General features: G+C 42.5%; 1 protein-coding gene across 1 annotated transcript in view; it reads right to left on the bottom strand.

The window, feature by feature from the left end:
- Positions 1-19,174, bottom strand: part of XKR6 (XK related 6) — a 528,616-nt gene that overhangs the window by 157,031 nt on the left and 352,411 nt on the right. The gene's annotated exons all lie outside the window — the stretch shown is intronic.

Below are 19,174 nucleotides of genomic sequence, written 5' to 3'. Positions count from 1 at the left end.
AAGGTATACACCACCTGAACTTGGAGACCACCTCAAGAATAGATTTGACACCTTGAACAATAATGATCAAAGACCAGATGAGCTGTGGAATGACATCAAGGACATCATACATGAATAAAGCAAGAGGTCATCAAAAAGACAGGAGAGAAAGAAAAGACCTAAATGGATGTCAGAAGAGACTCTGAAATTTGCTCTTGAAGGTCGAGTAACTAAAGCAAAAGGAAAAAATGATGATGTAAAAGACCTGAACAGAAGATTTCAAAGGGCAGCTTGAGAAGACAAAGTAAAGTATTATGGTGACATGTGCAAAGACCTGGAGATAGAAAAGCAAAAGGGAAGAACACACTCAGCATTTCTCAAGCTGAAAGAACTGAAGAAAAAACTCAAGCCTTGAATTGCAATACTGAAAGGTTCTACAGCAAAAATATTAAATGACACGTGAAGCATTAAAAGAAGATGGAAGGAATACACTGAGTCACTATACCAAAAAGAATTGGTCAACATTCAACAATTTCAGGAGGTAACATATCATCAGGAACCGATGGTACTGACTGTGATGATAAAAACACGTGCATAATATCCTGTCACAGACTATTAGAAAAAAATCTTCCCTTTTCAATAGGAAGTAGTATGACAGAAGCCATGTAAAGGAATAATACAGCCAGTCCTGGTATATACATATTTTTTAACTGAGGTCTGTTTGTACACGTAGCAGAATCCAATGAAGTGTCATGGGACTTGATATACCTGTATTCAGGTGATCATAAGGCCTGCAAAGCAGATCACAAACTAGGACTCAGGTTATGTTTCACCATGTACAGTAGGTTATACTGTAGACTCTAGTGGCACTCTTTGTAAAATATTGAGATAATGATACTCCCCCCACATCATGCACAATATCATAAAAATGACAGACCTACTATATTAAAAAAAGTTTTGTAACAGCCAGGTATCTGGATGGGTAGTATTTATACTTGCGAGTGATTTTCAGTGCAGTGATAGCAAACAAGTGCTCCAGTGCAAAAGGATCTTTATCCAGGGGCTATTGGAGTATCTTAACCCTATTCTCAGACTACCACTGGTAGTGGAGCTGCTGGCCATGGTGCTGAAAATATTGCCCTGTCCTCAACAGTAGGTATCATCTGTGCCACAACTCACTGTTGACTGTGGTTTGGAGCTATTACAGCATAGAGCTGCTGCTGAATAAACCAAAAACCCAAATCAAACCCATTGCTATTGAGTCAAATCTGACTCACAGAGACCTATAGGACAGAGCAGAACTGCCCCACAGGGTTTCCCAGGAGCAGCTGGTGGATTCAAACCTTTTGATTAGAAGCTGAGCCGTTATCCACTGTACCACCAGGGCTCCTGTTATTCTCACAACAGTAGCAGCAGGAGATGCTGGCCACAGTGCTGAAAATCCTGCCCTGGCCCCTACAGTAGCTGTCCATGTTCAAGGACAACTGTGGATGGGGGCTCAGACCTGTTCTCAGTGTTCAAAGCTTTGCTCTAGCTAAAATTGCCTTGCCTTCTTCCTTTAAATTCTAGTTTAGTTCTTCCTTGCTCATCTGACTAACTGATTGGTCTCAGTATCATTATGATTCAGAGAATATCCAAAGAAGCAGGTTCTATTTCAAGATTAATTTGTATGTTAAGATCTGAACAAGATAAGTCTATCTTTCCTGGGTCCTCAGGGTTGCCATAGCCCTAATTTGCATCAACACAACAGCTCAAATAAATATAAAAGCAGATTCTAATGGACCTTCTACACAAAGAATGACCCAGGTTCGGACAAACCTCTCTGTAGACTTGACTGAGCAGTGAGTGGTTAATCTGTGGATCCAAATCAGACCAGAATCATGGTTTCTAATCTAAGTCTCATTACCGGTGAAGGTGCAGGATTACTGTCTTCAGTAACTTATCTTCAGTATTTATTTTCCATTCCCTTTCAACGTTCTTTCCCCATCCTCTGTTACACAGCATTTTTCCTTCGACTCCTGACCATATATCCAAATTGGAATTGCTTCAAGCACATGTTCTTTCCTGGTTTTGTTTCTGAATACAGGAAATGGGTAAAACCTAATGGAAAAAAAAATAAAGAAAATAGAACTGGATGACTCTTTCCTGCACTTTGATCCTGGCTCCATATTTCAGCTTCCAAGTCTATGAACAGGTGGTTAATAATGAATGTCATGAGACAGCCAAGTGATAGGTACAGCAGGAAACACAGAACCAGTCAGGAGTCCTTCCCATAGGCCTTCACAGTCAAGATCTGTACTCTTCAGGAAAAGGGGTTCTATGAATAGCAGTGATCATCCAGCCTGTTGCTGTACAGCTGTCAATTATGTATTTTGTTGTTGTTGAGGAGATACAAAACATACACCAATTCAATAGTTTCTACAGGTACCATTTAGTGACACTGATTCCATTCTTCAACTTAGGCAACCTTTTCTCACCCTCCCTCATAAACATAAACTCACTGCCCCCTAAGGTTCTTATCTAATATTTTGGTTGCTGTTGTCAATTTGATCCCATATAGATAGTTCTTAAAACAGCACAATGCTCAAAGCAGACATTTTTTACTAGTTAAGCTAAACTTTGGTTTGATTTTAAGAAGACTTCAGGGGATATTTTTGGTTTAAGGTTTAAATATTATCTCAGGGCAATAGTTTCAGGGGTTCATCCAAACTTCATTGCTCCAGGAAGTCTGGAGTCCATAAGAATTTGAAATTCTGTTCTACATTTTCCCCCTTTTGATTAGGATTCTTCCATGGAATCTTTGAACAAAATTTTCAGTAATAGTGGCCAGGAACCATCCAGTTCTTCTAGTCTCTTGGCAAAGGAGGCAATTGTTCATGGAGGCAATTAACCACACATTCCATATCCTCCTCCTATTCCTGACTCTCTTCTCCCTCTGTTGTTCCAGGTGAAAAGAGACCAATTGTTGTGCCTTAAATGGCCACTTGCAATGAACTGGGAGGCAGAACAGGAGCACTAAACATGTTATTAGGCCAACCAACTGGGATGTCACAGGAAACCATGACCTCCAAACCAAGAAACAAAATCCCTGGAGGTATTTGGTTGTAAGAAGCCTCAGCAGCTACTTTTTTTTTTTTTTTTGTCATTGTTGTATATATATCTATCACACAACTTTTGCCAATTCAACTTTTTACAGGTGTACAACTTATTGACAGCAATCACAATAATCAGCTGTGAAACCCTACTCTTAATCAATGTGATATTTCTATCACCCTTAACCCCACAAACCCCTCCCTCCCACCCCTGGTAACCACCAATAAACTTTGTTCTCTATACATTTGCCTTTTCTTGTCTTTCTATATACGTGAGGTCATGCAATATTTGTCCTTTAGTGGTTGACTTACTTCATTCAGCATAAAGTCCTCAGTTCCATCCATATTGTAGTACATTTCAAGACTTTATTTCTCTTACTGGCTGAATAGTATTCCACTGTATGTACGTACCACATTTCGTTTATCTATTCATCTGTTGATGGGCATTGAGGTTGTTTCCACCTTTTGACTATTGTGAATAGTGCTGCAATGAACATTGGTATACAAGTCTCTTTTTGAGTCCCTCCTTTCAAGTTTTTGGAGTATTGTCTTAGTTTTCTAGTGCTGCTATAACAAAAATACCACAAGTGGATGGCTTTAACAAACAGAAGTTTATTCTCTCACACTTTAGGAGGCTAGAAGTCCAAATTCACATTGCCAGCTCCAGAGGAAGGTGTTCTCTGTCAGCTCTGGGGGAAGGTCCTTGCTATCAATCTTCCCCTGGTAAAGGAGCTTCTCAGCACAGGGACCCCAGGTCCAAAGGATGTGCTATTCTCCTGGGTCTTGTTACTTGGTGGTATGAGATCCTCCTGTCTCTCTGCTCATGTCTCTCTTTTACGTATGAAAAGAGATTGACTTCAGACACAACTTAACTTGTAGATTGAGTCCTGCCTCATTAACATAACTGCCTCTAATCCTGCCTCATTAACATCATACAGATAGGATTTATAACACATAGGAAATCACCTCAGATGGGAAAATGGTGGACAATCACACAATACTGGGAATCATGGCCTAGCCAAGTTGACACATATTTTTGGGAGACAATTCAATCTATGACAACTAATCCAACAACCTAGAAGGGGAATTGCTGGGTCATATGGTAGTTCTATTTTTCATTTCTTGAGGAACCACCACACTAATATGGTAGTTCTATTTTTAGTTTCTTGAGGAACCACCACACTGTTTTCCTCAATGGCTGTACCATTTTGCATTCCTACCAGCAATGGGTAAAAGTTCCAGTTTCCCCACATCCTCACCAACAATTGTTATTTTCTTTTTTTTATCTTAGCCATCCTAAACCCACTGCTGTCAAGTTGATTCCAACTCATAGCGACCCTATAGGACACAGTAGAACTGCCCCATAAGGTTTCCAAGGAGTGCCTGGGGGATTTAAACTGCTGACCAGGGTTTCCTTAGCCACCCTAGTGGGCGTGAAATGGTATCTCATTGTGGTTTTGATTTGCATTTCTCTGATGGCTAATGATCCTGAGCATCTTTTCATGTGTTTGATGTCCATTTGAATGTCCTCTCTGATGAAATGTCTATTCAACTCCTTTGCCCATTTTATGATTGGGTTATTTGTCATTTTGTTATTAAGTTGTCAAAGTTTTATATACCATATTTTTATCCAAATAATGCACACCTTCTGTGTTTGCTGGCCTCACCCACCCACTTCATGAAATTTTCGTAAGTGCACTAGGCTAATTTTTTTACAGCAACATGTGGAAGAGGATTGGAATGGCAGCGCTTATAAGAGTGCCTTGTGGGAGGAGGGCATAGCTGGCAAACAAATGCAGAAGGTATGCATTATTTGTGTAAAAAATAAGATATATTTTCATTATTAGATTCTTACCAGGTATATGATTTCCGAAGATACTCTCCAAGTCAGTAGCTTATTTTGGCAAAGTCTTTTAATGAGCAAAATTTTTAATTTGTATGAGGTCCCATTTATTTGTTTTGTCTTTTGCTATTTGTGCTTCTGTTATTATATTAGACAGTCCCCATTGCTAAAAGCTAGCTGTCCATTATTTTTAAAAGAGGTTGCCAAAGATTAATAGATGGTAGCAAATTCTACCCCATCATTTAACCAAACGTATACATGTGCACACGTACACACTCACACACACACACTCTCACACACAAGTCAACAGATATTTACAATAGTGACTACTTATTAGAATGTAGATTTCACCTACATGAAAGCCCATCCCTCTGACTGTATTCTGGGGCTTTTGTGTCTAACTAGTCCCTAACGGAAACCCTGGTTGCATAGTGGTTAAGTGCTGTGGCTGTTAACCAAAAAGGTCGGCAGTTCAAATCCGCCAGGCGCTCCTCGGAAACTCTATGGGGCAGTTCTATTCTGTCCTAAAGGGTCGCTATGAGTCGGAATCGACTCGACAACAGTGGGTTTGGTTTTTTTGTTTTTTTTTTTAGTCCCTAATGCCTCTGTATGCCTAGAGTTGCCTAGAGGGTCAGATGTGCTTCTCGTGCTAACTCACTGGCACTGCCTATAAACAAGACAGTGAGAAAGGCTGGGTTCAACCGTGAATGCATAGCAGCCTGTGAACCTTTGAAAGGTTCATTCTTATTCCCCTTGTTCCTATCATGAAATGAGACCTAGGTTGGACATCAAGAGAAAAAACCTGAGGGTAGAGCTTTCACTTGCCACATGACCTTGAACTGACTCCCTGACCTCCTTCATCTTGCTAGCCAAGCAGAGATTATGTGTCAAGCAAGTCAATTCTGTGTCTGGAGAGAAAGTATCCAAAAGAATAAACGATGTTGTTACTGTTATGTAGGAGATGGGAAGGGGGACACGGCCCTTGAGGCTATCCACAGTCCCTGGGAGAGGACAATCAAATAGATTTCCATGATCTCATGTCCAGCACCCCATATCCTGCTTCACTAAATTCCTGAATGGGCTCATCCAAAGCAGAAAACCACTTCAAAAGGTCAGAGAATGTCATCTTTTCCCAGTGACCTTGAATCCTTAACACTTCTTTTAAAAATTAGTGTCTGATCTCCACTGGCAAGGAGTAAGAGAAGAGGGTAGGTGGGAAATAGAGAGAAAATTACTTTTTAAAGTGTATACATGCGTGTATCTACATTTACATAAACAGCAACCAAAATGTAGTGTGGAGGGGTTACTTGCTATTTTAAGGACAAGTTTCAGTAGTAATCTCCTGAGTGGTACTATTTTCTGGCCACATGCCCTCAACATCCAGGCAAGGCAGTGGTGCTTCTTATTCTAGTCACATTGAATGCCTCTTACCAATCCATCCATCTTAATCAGCACCACTCGCAGCAGTGGCCCTGCAGTCAGGAAGCTGAGGTGCAGACAGCAGGAGGAGATGGGGATGTGGGGGCAGTGGTGAGAGGTAACTTCACGAAAGAAAGGAAGGAAAAGGGGTGGGAAAGAGGTGGTGAGATAGGGAGGGAGATGCCAGCCCAGTTGCCCATATCTCTGCTTCCTCCTCCTTCACCCTGAATGGATGGCTCCTTCCTGTCTGTGTGACTTCCACAGCCAGGGGGTGGGATGAAGAGTCAATAGGCTGGGGTCCAGCATCTTCAGGGTGGACTTGTTGTAATACTCTGCAGTTAGAGGAGCAGGAGCCTCATAATGAAGCTCTGATGCAGGTGGAAAGAAGGAGGAGTTGGCAGGAGGAGGACACTTGACTGTCCCCTGAGTCTCCCCTCTGCTCTGCCCCTCCCCGCTTGCCTCAGCTTCATCCCACCCTGTACTAGAAGCCTCCTTGTCACTGAACAAGCCCTGTCCCCCAGCACACCTGACTCCTCGCCATTCATACGACCCTGGTTTTTTCTGGGTAGGCCTTTAAGATGTTTCAGTTGGAGTTTCAATGACTCAAAAGCTTAGCTATTCTAAAAGGTGTCTGGGGCTCTCCACCCCACTGAGCTTCACATGTGCAACCGCAGCCCACCCCATGCCAACTGCAGTGGGGTCTGAATGAATTCTGCAGTTGCAGACCTGAGCTCAGCAAAGCCCTGTGACCACTATGCTTTGGTCTGCCTCTATTATAAGGCTGGGCTTTAGCCTAGATCCTGTTTGGTGGTTCAGTTACATGCTATAGCTAGAGCCCACTAGAAACTCCAGTCCCTTTGGCTGGGCCTCTGAAAGCCTGGCCAGCCCCTGGGTTCTGACCTCTAATACCTAGCTGAAAACCAAAGTCCCTCTACAAAACACTCACAATGCAATGTGACCACACACCAATGTCACCTTGCTGGGGGGCTCCTAAAGATTAAATCCCTGAGGAAATCAACATCAATCTGAATCAAGCCTAAGCTTGTCATCTACCTTCAGAGCTTGTCATTTTGAGTTACCACATTGTCTTCAGAGGCAGCCTTAGCTGAGCCGGGTCCTCAGGCCTGGTTCCAGGCTTCTCTCCTGAGGACTGCACTCAACCAAGCCCTCTGGAGTTTTGGTACTTCCCAGGTAGCTCTGGAGTACCTGGGACTTGGGAGTAATAGAGTCTCAAAGTCAGGGTTAGTGGGAGGCCAGCAGGAAGACTCCCTGCTAGAGGAATGGCAGATGGAGACTCCAAGAGGTGACTGTCCTTATACCTGGCCATGAGGTCACATCTACTCTAGGAATCTAATCTGGAAACTAGACTCAAAGATAAGAGTTAGAAGAAGCCTCTGTGTATGAAATGAGGGATACCCTTCCCCAATTATCAACATTCAGGTGCCTCAGAGGCTTAAGAAAACTAATGTTTATTAACTACCTATCTCTACTTTTATATTTATTACTCCACTTAATTATCAGAACAACTACGGAAGATAAAATTCATACCCATGTTACTGACAAAGAAATTAACTCAGAGGATATAGGTAACTCTTCTGAGCTCACAGAACTAATAAATGATAGAGTCAGAATTCAAATAATCTCTCTAATTCCGAAGGTCACAATTCCTTCCCCTCTTAGCCCAAGCAAAGGACAACAAAATCATGGTGGGGGATGGGTGAGATGAGTAGCGAAGAGGAGACTGGTAGAAAAGCACATAAAACAACTTTTCTACCGCATAAGAATAGTCAAGGCCATGTCAAGGCCATGTTAAGAGCAAAAGCTCAAGCCCTGAGTTACAGTCACCATTCTTATGACAAGGCCTCTGTGTATGCAGAAAGCATTGTCTGAGAAAATCTTGCAGCAAGAGGGACTTTGGCTGGACCAAGACTGCAAAAAGCCACCTGCTTAAACAAACAGCAGCCATGTAGGATGCACTGAGAAGAGAGCATACTTTGTCTTTGCCACCAGTGCTTACAGTAGATAGGAAAAAATCAATTTGTGAGCTGTTAAATTTGGGGTATTATTTGCAAGGCTGAACTAGAAACTGGGAAAGCTACCTAATATAGAGGCTGCAGCAAGCCAGAGGGTGAAATTAATGGAGGAAGAGAAGTCTCCTTCAGTAGAGATGCCTAAGAATATAAGTGAGGTGGGCCTGCCAGAGGCATAGCCTTTCCTCTAGGGAGGAGATAGGTGGTCCCATGAGGATCCTTCCAGCCATTCTCTAGGTCACCTTCAAAGACAGAGCTTTCAGGGGAATCTCATGAGGAAGAAAGGCCTGTTGATCTACTTCTGAAAAAATCAGCTAGTGAAAACCCTATGGATCACAATGGTCCTATCCTGTTATGCATGGGGTCAACATGGATGGCAACTGGATGGCAGCCAATAATAACAATAACATGTTCCTCAAGTTACAAACAGATCCTACAATCAGTCTCTTCAGGACTTCTGAAGATTTTTTTATGTGATAGACTGGACAGCTGAAGACTTTAAGGTCCCCATATCCTAAGGAAAGAGCTACCTCCCCCCTCATGTCACCACTGAAATACTGCAACTGCCAGATGGGTTTCTAAGGCACTGACTCTAGCCTCTTTAGGAAACCACTCACCTTTGGAGAATCCTATAAAGGCAACGGACACTCTGCAGAAAAGTACATCTAGGCGCAGTTACCTGAATTTTGACATTCAGTGCCAGGTTACAAGCCCCCTGTTCTAGGGACAGCTCTACTGCACCAGACTGGGCTTCTGCCTTCAGTGATGGTCATTCTTTGGGGGAAGGACAAGGGAATATCCGTACTTAATGAGAACAGAACACAATTCCATCACCAGGACTGTCTCTCTGGGTAGGGCCCAGGAGCTTTAATTTGCTTTTCTTCTAGCTCTTCTTACTATTTACCACAGATTCAAGTTACCCTCTGAGATACTCTTGAGAATGATTTTATTCCAGCTTGGATAATGTTCAGCACCAGGAACACATTGAACAAGATGGGAGAGGACAGGAAATAGCAAGCCAGCAGGACTCAGCAGCTGGCCACTAAGACTGGGGGTATGGGATGCATGGATCAGTTTGGAAGATTAAGTGAAACCGTCTACACACATGCTACACAAAGGTTTGTTACAGACTTATTCTCCTCCTGTATACTCATTATGACTGGTTGTATTGTTACCAGAAACATATCACGGGGCCATATGACAATCCTAGTGTTTAGGGATTACTATATTATTCCATTACATAATGGAATTTTGAGAGGTTATACATCTGCACAGGAGCTCTGGTGTCACAGTGATTAAGCCCCTGGCTGGCAGTTTCAGCCCACCCAGCAGTTACATGGGAGAAAGATCTGGCAATCTGCTCCCATAAAAATTACAGCCTAGAAAACCCTATAGGGCAATTCTACTCACATGGGGTCCAAATTGACTCAATAGTATCTAACAACAACATACATCTGCATACATTCACATACATATCATTCATCAGTTGCCCATAAATCTCATACTCTTACCTTTGCTGGTCTTGCTCCAGGGATTGGAGTCTCATTGACAATGAGTGAATGTGGTTGAATAAAATGAAAGCCTTGCTATTTACACTGTGTATCCTCGGACGGAAACCCTGGTGGTGTAGCGGTTAAGTGCTACGGCTGCTAACCAAAGGGCCGGCAGTTTGAATCCACCAGGCACTCCTTGGAAACTCTATGGGGCGGTTCTACTCAGTCCTACAGAGTCGCTACGAGTCGGAATCGACTCGACAGCACTGGGTTTCTGGGTTTTATCCTTGGGACAATCACCCACCCACTTGTGCCTCAATTTCTTTATCCATAAAGGGGTTGAAATAGATCTTTTCGTAAACTCCTTTAATGACTAAAGTTCTGGGATTTTATGCTACAGATTGATATGGTTATAAATGGGAAGATATAAAATAAATAAATGGAGAGATACCTTTTAAGGGAGGCAATGCCTAAAAAATTAAATATTTTTCTTCATAATCATTATCTGCTACCAGCTTCCCAGATCAATAATATTTTTCATAGATATTGATTAAAACATTCCTTTGTAACTCAGTGTAATTTTTCATATTCCATTAACAGGCACTTCCAGGGAAGTGTGCAAGAGTGGGAATCCTAGGCTTTAGATTAAAAAAAAAAAAATCCTAGGCTTTAGATTAAAAAAAAGAAAGCACTTTCCCCCTCTGTTAGTGATTTCTGTCCCCTACTGGCAATATTTTCTGACTGCTCCCAGTTAATCTGAGGAAAGCCTTTGAGTTGCTGTTCTATATTCTCTGCTTTTTTTCTTACATTCTTCACATACAGCAGAAGTGAGAAGGAATAGAGCACATCACTATACTGCTGAGTGCAAGAGAGAAAATTTTCCTAATAACAGGTTTCCTTTCTAATTTTCCTCTTTGAAGAAGAATAAAACACTACACACATCCATCCCCATTCTCTTAGTTTTTTGTCTTCTGTATCCAAAGACGGCATAAACTGCAATGTACATATGTTGTTGTGTGAAAATGCTGCTGCTGTCCATAAGAAAGAGACATGCCTTAGGGAAAGAGGAAAATAATAAGCAAAGTCTGGCTTTGACTCTGCCCCTCTTTCCCCTCCAACTCAACAGGCACATGTACATGAGCACACGCGCACACGCGCACACGCATACATATCCCACAGCCTTTCTAGTTATCTATACTTTTTCTCTAGGGAGGACACCCAATGTCCTCATAGTTCTCCTCTCAAATCACCTCATCTGTTCTACTTTCATATCTTTTTATACTCTTTATTATGAATGACTCCATTCTACAAAGACTTATTAAGTGTCTGGTATGTGCCAGGCACCATGTTAGGTCCAGTGACTACAATAGCAACAGCAATCACCACCACCACAACAGCATTGTATGTATCTAATTCTTTCTATGCACCAGGCACTTTCCTAAGAGTGTCTCATGTTTTAACTCATTTAATCCCACAAGGTAGGTACACTTACTTCCATTGTACAGATTGAGGAGATGGAGCCCAAATTCACCCCAGGCCATACAGCTAGTAAGTGGAATAACCAGGATATGAACCCAGAGAGTGTGGCCCCAGAGTCTGTGCTCTTAAGCACCTCAGAATATTTTGCAGACCCTGCCTTCTTATTCCAGCTGCTGTGATAGCCATATGAAAAATAATTGAAGAATTCATCCATTTAGATAAGGGTTATGGAGAGGAGGGCATGCAGTTATGAAGTGGAGGGAATAGCACTTGTGATGACCCAGAGACATGAAAATCTGAGGCAAAGACCATAAAAAGCAATGACTATATAACTGAGGTGAAGAATACTGAGCAGGAAGTGCTGGGAAATGGAAATGAAAAGACAGGTTGGGTCCAGATAATGAGGAGTGCTTGACATTTTGAAGGACAAGACACTAGAGAAGGCTTTCTCTTGCCCCTCCCAGAGATTTCATGCTAACAAGAACCTAAGCCTTAAACTCTAAAAGTAGAAGGTTAGGAGTGATCAGGGAAATTGGGAGACAATGGAGAAAGAACTTCTCAAACTCATAAATATCATGCTCACTGGAGCTGAAAGGGAGTCCTGGGTGGTACAGTTTTTGCATTTGACTGCTAACCAACAGGTTGGAGGTTTGAACTCACCCAGACATGCCTCAGAAGAAAATTCTGGCAATCTACTTCCAGAAAATCAGCCACTAAAAACCCTATGAGCACATTTCTACTCTGACACACATGGGGTCCCCATGAATCAGAATCAACTCGATGGCAACTTGTGAACTGGTTAGAGCTGAAAGAGGCCCCAATTCCACCCTTCATTTTACAAAAGAAAAAGCTGAGGCCAGGGAAGGGAGGAGACATGTCTAGGGTGGTGCCTTATATGTGCAGCAGAGAGGGCATCACCAGCTCCCCGAGACACAGTCCAGAGGTCACTCCTGAGATCATCCTTCCTGCCACTGACCCATTTGGCTCTGCACAAGACACATCTGGAAAAGCTTCCCCATGATATAAGGAAAAGGAGAGGAGTGGTGAGCATGTGCACACACACACACACCCCAACGTCCCTTGGTTGTCATTTTGAGCCTAATTGTTTTAACACCAGCTGGCAGTTCTGCAAAATTCTTCTTTGGTACCAGTGGCCTGTAAGCTCTAGAATAATGAGAATGTGTTTCAAAATAGCCCAAATTCCTAAAATTCACCTCTCCTCTCACCCTCCCTTCTCCATCTTACTGACAGTCCCAGTAAAAACTCCACTTCAAATTTATGAGGACAAAGCCAAAAATTTTGCTTCAGATTTATTAAGAATGGTAAAACAAAGTGGTGGACTAGAACAGAAGCTGATTAAGTAGAGGTCTGGGCTGTTGCTAACAAAGCAGGAAACCTTGGCAGACGCCTTGAGGCCCAGCAGATGGTCTTTCCCCAGGTCTTTGAGCTGAGTTGCTCATTTCCTCCACTCACCAGCCCCTAACACAGGATCCAGTTCCCCTGGGTCCTCTAAAGATAGGCACCCCTACACCTATGATCTCACTACCCCTTCTTGGTGGTGGGCCACCAACTCCCTACAGCTTGTCATAGGCCCTACAGAACAGGGTGAACATCACCATGTGCCAAAAGAACCCACCAGCCGCCCTCTGGACAACATGAGATGCTCAGCTCCAGGCCATAATGTGAGTAGCAGGGCAGGGTCAAGAAGGCTTCTCCAAGGAACCCAAGGTTTAGGGCCACCAAAACACTAGTGTTTCTTATAAATGAATAATTTAGGGAATTAAGAGAAATATGAGAAAGGAAGGTGTCTGATACTACTGTCTCCACTTGACTGCCCAGACTATGGGTTTAGTTAAAACAGAGTTCCATCAATGAGAACAGTCTCTTTTGGCCTCCAACCAGCACAGTGGTGAGGGACAAGACAACCAAGCAGTGGGACAAACCCAAGGTCAAATCCCAGCTCAGACACTTACTAGCCATGTGACTTGAGTCAAATTCCTAAATCTCTCTAAGTCTCACTTTCCCATCTGTAAAACCTAGCTCCTATGATTGTTTTGAGGATAAAATGAGATGAGAAATGTAAAGCATCCACCCACTCACTACCTGCAAGATAACAGAAATCATTAAATATTTGTTCCTTTTCATCTCCTTTGTATGCCAAGCCTTCTTACTTTTTCAAACCCATCAAATATGCTTTGATAATAGTAAATAAGGGCGATTTCAGTCATAACAAGGTACCGTGTTTATGGAGGAGTTCAATCATGGCATTATTTATGACACTGAGAAATTGAAGGCAACTTTAATGTCCAACATTAAGGAAATGACTTTTTTATTTTGACATGAGAAGATGCTCATAATGTAATGATAAGAGAAAAATGCAGGATATAAATCATATTTACAATATGATCTCATTAATGTGAATAAAAAAAGTCAAATAAAATCAAACAAAATGTTGACTGTTTCTCTTTATTTATGTTTTTATTTCCAGAACAAAATTTTAAAAGAAATAAACCAATTTTCACCAGATTTCTAGTTTCAAAAGAGAAGAGTCTGGTTTACATCTCAAAACTCAACCAGTTGCCATTGAGTTGATTCCAACTCACGGCAATCCCATGTGTGTCAGAGTACAACTGTATTCCATAGGGTTTTCAGTGGCTAATTTTTCAGAAGTAGATTGCCAGGCCTTTCTTCTCAGGTGCCTGTAAGTGGACTCTAACCTCTGACCTTTCAGTTAGGAGCCAAGTGCTTAACCGTTTGCACCATCCAGGTACATTATGGAGGAGAAAAATCTCCTAGTCACCAAAATAAATGAACAGTTCTGAAAAAATGACATTCTCCAGATTTGACAAAACAATCAGGTAGCCCACAGAGAATGAGGAATTGAGTCTGGTTCTACATGTGGTTTGACTGGTAAAAAAAAGAGTTGAGAGACAGTTTTAAAGGAAATGGCTCTCCTCCAGCAGGAAAGGTTGGACATCGCCACGTGCAGAGAGAGCCCCACCAGCCGCCCTCTGGACAACACAAGATTCTCAGCTCCAGGCCATAATGTAAGTAGTGCAGCAGGGTCAAGAAGGCTTCTCCAAGGATTCCAAGATCTATGACCAACGAGGAGAACACTGGTCTTTTCTTGTAAGCAAATCATTTAAGAGATTAAGAGAAATATGAGAAATGAAGGTACCTGACAGCACTGTCTCCATTTGACTGCCTAGACTATGGGTTTAGTTAAGAGTGTTCCATCTTTGAACACGGTCTCAAAACTCTGTACTTAGAGGAACTTGAGGAATCCTTAATTCAACACCTCATGTTACAGATGAAGAAACTGAGACCCATGAAGGTAAAATGGCTTTCTCAGTGTCACCAAGCCAGTTAAAGGCGTATTTGGATTAGAACCCAGCCTTCCTGACTTCTGGTCCTGTTTTCTCTCCACTAATTCTGCATGGTGGACCTATGGCCTTGTTTGAAGCTATGAGAAGGCTGCAGGAAGACAGCAAACTAGCACCTACTGTCCTGTCCCCTTCTAATTATATATGGGCACTGCAGCTAAACAGTTTACAATCTTCAGCTAATCCTTTTAAAGCAGGAATTATGATCCCCATTTTACAAAGGAGCAAGGTAAGGTTCAGAGACATCACAGAACCTGCAAAAGTCATACTGTAAGTAAAAACTGGGATTCTAGAGGGGGTCTGTTGAACTGCAAAACCGTCCTCTTTCTACTATCCAGGCTGCAAACCATGAACAAATAATTATGCTAACACATAATAAATGTTTTAACAGATATATATATAAAGAGATTTGGGAGCACAGAGGAGGGCGTGGCCAATCCTGCCTGTAATGGTGAGCAAGAAGTGAACCTTCCAGACTCTTTCAAGTTCTCCTAGTGGGAAAAGGGATGGGCATGTATTTCTAGGAAGGGAGAGAACATGTACAGAAATAGGGAGCAGAGACGGAGTGTTGGGCATTCAGGGAGCAGCAGGTCCTCCAGTGTTGCAAGAGTGAGTCCCCAGCAAGTGAAAGCACGCAGCAAGTGAAGGCCTCACCCACTATGCCACCAAGCTGGAGTTAATCCTGTGAGTTATGAGGAGCCTCGGAGTCTTCAGAAGTGAAATGCTCAAATTTGTATTACAAAGCTCACTGTGGGACAGACATATTGACAAAGATATTTATTATTCTGATGTTTATAACATCAGAATAGTGGCAAATGCCTGCCAGGCCAGCAATAGGACACTGGTTAAATAAACTTGTTGTTCATACATATAATGGAATACTCTGGTAGTCATTAAAAACGATATGTTAATACATGGAATGTATTAACATGGAGGATGGTGCAGGACCAGACAACTGCAGCACAAAGAAAGTAAATTCTTCCCCTAAGCACCACAGGATGAACATGTTTGGTCTAAACAAGCAGTTAATCCTGTTTCCCTTTGCTAGTGATTAGTGTAGGGCTGGACACATGAGCAAATTCTCACCAGTGAACCGTAAGAGGAAGCCTACTGGGGGGTTTCTGGTTAAAATTTTGCTCCTCAGTAAGAGGAAGGAGTGGCTAAGGAAAAGGCTATATCTGTTTCCTTGCTTCCCACTTAGGATGCTGCTTTGTGAAGATGTGATGCTTGCAGCTGTGGCAGCCATTTCATGACCATGAGGAACAGGTCAAAAGAGTCATAGAGACAAGGATCCAATATCCTAACATTTTTTAAAACCTCTAGACCACTCTTGGAATGCCCATATCCAGACTTCTTGTCGTGTGAGATAATTAAATGCCTTTGTTGTGTAGTGGTTCTCTGGGTGGCGCAGATGGTTAAGCACTCAACTACTAACTGAAAGGCTGGCAGTTAGAACCCACCCAGAGGCACCTTGGAAGAAAGTCCTGGTGATCTGCTTCCAAAAGGTCACATCCTTGAAAATTCTATGGAGTGGTTCTACTCTGCAACACATGGGGTCATCATGAGTTGGGATCAACTTGATGGTAACCGGTTTTGGGGGTTTAGTCGTGTTTTCTGCTCCCTGCAGCCAAATGCATCCTAAATAATATACCTGCCTCAAAACTAGGAGATAGTGTGAGAGTTTTTGTCAGTCTGGCAGCAATGCCTGAGTCCCAATGATCATCTGATACTTGAAAGCCTGCATTTCCCTTATATCAAGTCAGACCGCCCCTGCTGTCTCTTATGTGCACAAGGAAACAAAGCTATCATCTTCATCACCATCAGTATTGATGAGTTGGGTGCAGAAGAAAAGAGATGGGTAGAGTCAGTTCAAAGAGGAAATTATTCCTCTTCTCATCCCCAAAACAAAGCACACTTGGTGAAATAATTAGGAAACAAAATGAAACTCTACCCAAATTTCATTCGTTGATGCAAGTTGAATAAGTGTGGGCCGAGGCAGCTGTTCATCTCTGGAGCCCTCCGGCCTCCTTCTGGGCTGCTTCTCCTTTCTGATCTTGCCTCCTTTCCTTAGAAATTGTTGTTGTTGTTACTTGCTGTGGACTTGGCCTACAACTCATGGTGACCCTGTGCACAATGGAATGAAATGCTGCCCAGTCCTGCCCTATCCCCATGATTACTTTGGGACTAGACTGTTAACAGGGTTTTCATTAGTTGATTTTTGGAAGTAGATAACCAAGTCTGTCTCAGTTTGAAATTTCCACTGAAACCTGTTCAGCATATAGCAGCACATGAGCCTCCCCTGGGAGGTGGGTGATGGCTATGCATGTGCCTTGGCAAGGAATCAAACCCAGTATCCCACATAGAAAGTGAGAATTCTGCTGCTGAGCCACCACCACCTCCTCCTTATGGGCAGAAGAGGTAAAACTCAGGATAGTGCAGCCATCAGTAGGAAAAGAACTTTAGATCAGAATTGGATGCCAAGGTGGAGTATATGGGACCCAGAGCAAAGCAAGGCTGGGCAGAGCCTTGAGTGCAGTTCAAATCCACCAGGCGCTCCTTGGAAACTCTATGGGGCAGTTCTGCTCTTGTCTTATAGGGTCGCTATGAGTCGGGATCGACTCGACGGAAATGGGTTTGGTTTTCGGTTGTCTAGGAGAAAAGAGAAGGAAGCATAGGTCTGGCTTTTACATCTGACTGCTCTATTCAGGGGTTTATCCAGGATCTAAGGCAGTGAAGCACTGTGCCAACTAGGTCCTGCCAACTCAGTTTTTTTGCTTCACTTGTGGAACACTTGTGAGGAAGCTGCCAAGTTTAACCAATCAGTCTTTAGTTTTACTCTCATGATGCCTATCCTGCTCCAACACCCTCAAGGGCTTCTGTTGCTTAGAATCAAGCCCAGTCTTTCCAGCCTGGTCATCCACAGTATCATCCCACTCTCCCACATGTACCAAAAAGACCAAAGACTGGCTCAGGCACTCGGGGAGACAGACAGCCCATGGAAAAACTGCTAACTACACCAAGATCTTTTAAAATTTCCTCTTCCCCAGACTTGGCATAACCCCCCTTCTAGCCTCATCTCCCACAGGGGCTCCTTGGGCCTTCCAAGGAGTCCACCAGCAGATGGAATATATTTGTCTGGGCTGAGGTTCTACTGGGGAGGATTGAAAGAGCCCTATGCCAAGCTGCTCCTATCATCCAGGTCATAGGGCTCACAGGCCCAGTGAAAATGAACCATTGCTTCTGCTTTAGCCTGGCTGGTGGCTGTATGAACTTGGGTTCCATCCACTGCTCTTCTAAAGCTGAAAGGAGCCCACTTACATGCACAAGAACCTCTTAGCTCAAAAAGGGCAAGAGCCTAAAGGATTTATCCCTCTTAAACTGTTGTCTAAAGTAAGGGGGTTTTGTTAGAGCAGACAAAAAGCTAGGCCCCTAAATCACACCTCTCCTAGCAAGTCAATGGATGTGGGCTGGTTTCACTTTCCAATAATTAATCAATCTTTCCCTCTCAAAATGAAAAGAGGTAGGGTCTTATAGAAATAGCATGAGCTTTGGAATAAGACAAATTTGGGCTCAAACTGGTCCCAGTCATTCTACAAAATACCTGGCTGGTACTCTTCAAGACTGTTAAAAAAAAAAAAAAGGTCATCAAAAACAAGGAAAATCTGAGAAACGATCACAATCCACAGAAGCCTAAGAAAACATGACAACTAAGTATAGTGTGGTATTCTGGATAGGGTCCTGAAACAGAAAAAGGACATTAGGTAAAAAGTAAGGAAATCTGGATAAAATATAGATTTTAGTTAATAATAATATATCAGAATTTATTCATTAATCAGAAAAAAAAAGTCCCATATTAAATAAGATGCTAATAATATAGGAAATTGGGTGTGGAGTATACAGGAACTCTCTGTATTATCTTCTCAATAATTCTGTAAATCTAAAATTGTTCTAAAAGTTTATTAAAAATATAATAATAACAGTTGTCACAGATTGAACTGTGTCCCCCCAAAATATCTGTCACCTTGGCTAGGTGATCATTCCCAGTATTGTATGCTTGTCTACCATTTTGTCATCTGATGTGATTTCCCTATGTGTTGTAAATCCTATCACTATGATGTTAACGGGAAACCCTGGTGGTGTAGTGGTTAAGTGCTACCACTGCTAACCAAAGGGTCAGCAGTTCGAATCCGCCAGGCGCTCCTTGGAAACTCTATGGGGGCAGCTCTACTCTGTCCTGTAGGGTCGCTATGAGTCGGAATCAACTCGACGGCATTGGGTTTTTTGGGATGATGTAATGAGATGGATTAGGGGCAGTTATATTGATGGGATCTACAAGATTAGTGTCTTAAGCCAATCTCTTTTGAGATATAAAAGACAGAAGCAAGCAGAGACATGGGGACCTCATACCACCAAGAAAGCAGCACTGGGAGCAGAGCGCATCCTTTGGACCTGAGGT

This window comes from Elephas maximus, chromosome 22, assembly GCF_024166365.1.
Source record: "Elephas maximus indicus isolate mEleMax1 chromosome 22, mEleMax1 primary haplotype, whole genome shotgun sequence".
NCBI lineage: Eukaryota > Metazoa > Chordata > Mammalia > Proboscidea > Elephantidae > Elephas > Elephas maximus.
This window is presented reverse-complemented; position numbering and strand designations above follow the sequence as displayed.